Below are 6,000 nucleotides of genomic sequence, written 5' to 3'. Positions count from 1 at the left end.
TAAGAGAGGAGTCCAGGGGAAGCAAGCAAGCCACTAAAGAACATCCCTCCATGGCCTCTGCATCAGCTCCTGCTTCCTGACCTGCTTGAGTTCCACTCCTGACTTCCTTGGTGATGAACAGCAGTATGGAAGTGTAAGCTGAATTTACTCCCCAACTTGCTTCTTGGTCATGATGGTTGTGCAGGAATAGAAACCCTGACTAAAACAGAAGTTGTCCATTTCATCCAGGTTTTCTAGTTTTGTTGAGTATAGCCTTTTGTAGTAGGGTCTGGTGATATTTTGGATTTCCTCAGGCTCTGTTGTTATGTCTCCTTTTTCATTTCTGATTTTGTTAATAAGGATACTGCCCCCATGCCCTCTAGTTAGTTTTGCTAATGGTTTATCTATCTTGTTGAATTTCTCAAAGAACCAGCTCCTGGTTAGGTTGATTCTTTGAATAGTTCTTTTTGTTTCCACTTGGTTGATATCAGCCCTGAGTTTGATTAGTTCCTGCCATCCTCTCCTCTTGGATAAATTTGCTTCCTTTAGTTCTAGACCTTCTAGGTGTGCTGTCAGACTGTTAGTGTATGCTCTCTTTAGTTTCTTTTTGTAGGCACTCAGGGGTATGAGTTTTCCTCTTAGGGTTGCCTTTATTGTGTCCCATAAGTTTGGGTATGTTGTGGCTCCATTTTCATTAAATTCTAAAAGTCTTTAATTTCTTTCTTTATTTCATCTTTGACCAAGGAATCATTGAGTAGAGTGTTGTTCAGTTTCCACGTGAATGTTGGCTTTCTATTATTTATGTTGTTATAGAAGATCAGCCTTAGTCCATGGTGATCTGATAGGATTCACGGGATAATTTCGATAATTTTGTATCTGTGGAGGCCTGTTTTGTGACCAATTATATGGTCAATTTTGGAGGAGGTACCATGTGGTGCTGAGAAGAAGGTATATCCTTTTGTTTTGGAATAAAATGTTCTGTAGATATCTATTAAATCCATTTGTCTCATAACTTCTGTTAGTGTCCATGTGTCTCTGTTTAGTTTCTGTTTCCAGGATCTGTCCATTGGTGAGAGTGGGGTGTGGAAGTCTCCCACTATTATTGTATGAGGTGCAATATGTGCTTTGAGCTTTACTAAAGTTTCTTTAATGAATGTGGCTGCCCTTGTATTTGGAGCATAGATATTCAGTATTGAGAGTTCATCTTGGTAGATTTTACCTTTGATGTGTATGAAGTGCCCCTCCTTGCTTTTTTTGATAAATTTGGGTTGGAAGTCAATTTTATTAGATATTAGAATGGCTACTCCAGCTTGTTTCTTCAGACCATTTTCTTGGAAAATTGTTTTCCAGCCTTTCACTCCGAGGTAGTGTCTGTCTTTTTCCATGAGGTAGGTTTCCTGTAAGCAGCAAAATGTTGGTTCCTGTTTGTGTAGCCAGTCTATTAGTCTATATCTTTTTATTGGGGAATTGAGTCCATTGATGTTAAGAGAATTTAAAGAAAAGTAATTGTTGTTTCCTGTTATTTTTGTTGTTAAAGTTGGGATTCTGTTCTTCTGGCTGTCTTCTTTTAGATTTGCTGAAGGATTACATTCTTGCTTTTTCTAGGGTGTAGTTTCCGTACTTGTGTTGGTGTTTGTTGGTCTTGTATGAATTTGGTTTTGTCATGGAATATGGAATACTTTGGTTTCTCGATCTATGGTATTTGAGAGTTTTGCTGGGTATAGAAGCCTGGGTTGGCATTTGTTTTCTCTTAGGCTCTGCATAACATCTGTCCAGGATCTTCTGGCTTTCATAGTCTCTGGTGAGAAGTCTGGAGTAATTTTAATAGGCCTACCTTTATGTTACTTGACCTTTTTCCCTTACTGCTTTTAATATTCTATCTTTATTTAGTGCATTTGTTGTTCTGATTATTATGTGTCAGGAGGAATTTCTTTTCTGGTCCAGTCTATTTGGAGTTCTGTAGGCTTCTTATATGTTCATGGGCATCTCTTTCTTTAGGTTTAGGAAGTTTTCTTCTATAATCTTGTTGAAGATATTTGCTGGCCCTTTAATTTGAAAATCTTTATTCTCATCTATTCCTATTATCCCTAAGTTTGCTCTTCTCATTATGTCCTGGATTTCCTGGATGTTTTGAGTTAGGATCTTTTTGCATTTTGCATTTTCTTTGATTGCTGCGCCCATGTTGTCTATGGAATCTTCTGCACCTGAGATTCTCTCTTCCATCTCTTGTATTCTGTTGCTGATGCTTGAATCTATGGTTCCTGATTTCTTTCCTAGTGTTTCTGTCTCCAGAGTTGTCTCACTTTGGGTTTTCTTTATTGTTTCTACTTCCCTTTTTAGGTTTTGTATGGTTTTGTTCAATTCCATCACCTGTTTGGTTGTGTTTTCCTGTAGGTCTTTAAGAGATTTTTGTGTTTCCTCTTTAAGGACTTTTACCTTTTAGCAGTGTTCTCCTGTATTTCTTTAAGTGAGTTATTAATGCCCTTCTTGATGTCCTCTACCAGCATCGTGAGATATGATTTTAAATACTAGTCTTGCTTTTCAGGTGTGTTGGGGTATCCAGGGCTGGCTGAGGTGGGAGTGCTGGGTACTGATGATGGTGAGTGGACTTGGTTTGTGTTAGTAAGATTCCTGTTTACCTTTCGCCATCTGGTAATCTCTGGCATTAGTTGTTATAGTTGTCTCTGATTGGGGCTTGTTCCTCCTGTGATTCTGTTAGCTTCTGTCAGCAGTCCTGGGAGTCCAGCTCTCTCCTGAGTTTCAGTGGTCATAGTACTCTCTGCTGGCAATCTCTCCTCTTGCAGGGAAGGTACACGGAGTTCTGGCATTCAGACCTGCCTCCTGGCTGAAGATGAAGGCCTGAAACAGGGCCTGTCCCAGAAGATGTGTTGCCTCTGCAGTCTGCACACTCACCTGCACAGACTGGTCTCCGAGGGACATGGGGCACGAGATAGCTCTCTCACCTGCTCTGGAGGTCAGAGCCCTCCTAGTCAGACACCTCTCCTCTGGTGGGGAAGGTGCCCTGATATCTGGAGCCTGAAACGGGGTCTGTCCCAGAAGCTGTGCAGCTTCTGCAGTCTGCTCCCTCACCCTTTGCAGTCTTCAACCAGAACAGAATCTTAAAGACATGTCCTTGAACCCAAGAGTGGGCTTGGGCACAAGAGTGCATCACTAATTAGTGTCTAGCAAATGTGTCAAGGGCAATCAGAGTGGTTGGATGTATTGTTTTCATCTTGAAGAGTATGTAACACAGGAGTTTCTGATAGGTGAAGGAAATGGGAGCTATCAAACTGAATATCATGTGTTATTTACTGTATTTGTCAGTATATCCTCTGACCAGTCTTCAGCATGCAAGCTGAGTGTAACTAAATATTCAATAAATTAAATATGCAAAGTAACACAAGTTGGAACCACATGGTAAGATGTGATGTGTTGTGACTATGAAGTCAATTGCTACTATATATCAAAAATGCTCCCTCAGAAGATGATAGCTCAGTGGGTTGAAATAACAATCCCTTATTCTCAGAGAGCTGTGGGTAACTGATTAGTCTGGAATATTTATCATAGGAGTTCTGCAGCTCACTGCCTGTTTCTCACCTCTTTCCTGGGACCATCAGGTTTCCTGTTGTACTGGCTATTTTTGTGTCAACTTGACACAGCTGGAGTTATCACAGAGAAAGGAGCTTCATTTGAGGAAATGCCTCCATGAGATCCAACTGTAAGGCATTTTCTCAATTAGTGATCAAGGGGGAAAGGCCCCTTGTGGGTGGGACCATCCCTGGGCTGGNTAAAGAACATCCCTCCATGGCCTCTGCATCAGCTCCTGCTTTCTGACCTGCTTGAGTTCCAGTCCTGACTTCCTTTGGTGATGAATAGCAGTATGGAAGTGTAAGCCGAATAAACCCTTTCCTCCCCAACTTGCTTCTTGGTCATGATGTTTGTGCAGGAATAGAGACCCTGACTAAGACACCTGTCATATTTCTCCAGGAAGGTAGCACTATGCAAGAGATCACCACTCACCAAGACATTGCTGTGGTCCTGTTTGCTAATATCTTCCTGACCAAACCTACCTCAGCCAAGATCAGAACCAAAGGGCATGAACAAGAACTAAACTCTCAGAGTATGGACATTATAAAGACAAAGCCACTTTTCTAGCCCTCTCACCAGCTTCAGGCATGACGGCCAGAAAATAGTGATTGCTCTGGCATATCCACACTAATAGCACAGATTGTAAATGTGTTTGAAGATGCTCCAGTGTGAAGTCTTAAGCCTGGAATCTGTCACTTGCCGGGCAGATATACCTTTTAGAGCCTGATTCAATGAAGATCCAGCCAACTGAATAATCTCAGTATTAGATAACTGCAAATATCATGGAGCTCTTTTTTTTTTTTTTAGGGGTAGGAGACATAGAAACTCACCCCAAAGCACAAGGATGTGCTTCACTTTTCATGTTCTTCAATTGTCTTCCCAAAGCATTATAGCCCTTGGAGCAATCTTGTTTTCCTATGACTGTCAGCCTCTCCTATAGTCTTTTTCTTAAAGTATGGAATAGAGTTTGTTTAGGGCATGAGAAGGCGACATGAGTAGGAAGGAGAGAGAGAGAGAGAGAGAGAGAGAGAGAGAGAGAGAGAGAGAGAGAGAGAGAGAGACTGGCCAGGAACACATAGAGAGAGGGAGGAGGGGACTGGAAGGAGAAGGGACAAAGAGGTAAGAGAGTAAGAGCCTCTCCTATAGTCTTGCTTTGTTGCTGGGAGAGACTGGCACTGGAGTACATAGCCTAGATCCTAAGTCAGGTGTGATTATTACAGGCTTTACAATAACTGAGAAATAATCGTAAGGATACAAATATTTCCCCTAACACTTTGGACACTTTACTGAATGAAGTAAATGCTATTGTTTTTCCCTCATCACAGACAAAAAAGAGGATGCTTTGAACAATTAAGACATTTCACTAAGATCACAATGAGGATTTATTTAGTTCAAAAGTGAAAGGCTTCTCTGGATTTTAAGTTTAAGGTAGGAAGACAATATAACGAGTATACTTGCGGCAATGTTAGACTTTAAAAATAGCTTTGAAAGAGTTATTATGGTTGCCCATTATTACAAATAGATGAGCTACATTTTTTTGCATAATATTACTTACACCACGCAAATAAAGGGAAAATTACCACTGAATTTGTGGTGATTTGTAAGAAATAGAAATGACACCAAAGAGATCTCACTGTGAACTTCAGAGACGATGAGCTATTTTAGAAAGGGAATTTAGCCCAGAAATACTTTCAAAAGTCTGTGATGCAAATTTGCACCTAGGGTTCATGAGCCCCTTTGAGGAGGAGATCATCTGTGAAAGATGATGGGATTGACCTGCTGAATAACGACAGAAAGAGTTCACTGTATTAAAGTACTTTCATAAGTGGAGAAGAGACAGACACTGTTTTCTGGAGAACTGATACACACACTGAGCAGAATGAATATCACCCAGAAAGTCAAGAGGAGCTGAGCTGGTTCAACGAATAGGATACATATTAAATTGATGGTGATTAATTAGTTTTATGTCACTCTGATGCTTTTAGACCCGTTCATGGTGTGGTTTTCAATTATTTTAGTATTATTGGAAGAGTGAAGATTAGAGCACAGTTATTAGACTTAGATGAGTTACTCTATTTGCAGAGTGGGATAACCTTTGCTATTCCCTGTCATGTGATCAGTGCCATTTGCAAAGAAAAGAAAATGAGGTAGTGTGAGCAGATACAAAGGCTTAACTGAGGGCTAGGTTTTCAAAAGCAGGATCAGATAAGCCCTACGTTCAAGATTAAAAAAGATACCGGAAAAAGTTGGTAAAATTCTCTTGTCACTCCCTGCTCTTCTAAAGTTACTCATATTAAAATACAAAAAACCAAAAACAACAAAAACAAAACAGAAGGAAGTAGGCTTCTGAACTTCTGAAAAACAAATAGAAAATTGAAACATACTAAAAACCTTACATTTGATTCAGAAAATATTTCCCTGTGATATATTGTA

The sequence above is a fragment of the Mus caroli genome, chromosome 3, assembly GCF_900094665.2.
Source record: "Mus caroli chromosome 3, CAROLI_EIJ_v1.1, whole genome shotgun sequence".
NCBI lineage: Eukaryota > Metazoa > Chordata > Mammalia > Rodentia > Muridae > Mus > Mus caroli.
This window is presented reverse-complemented; position numbering follows the sequence as displayed.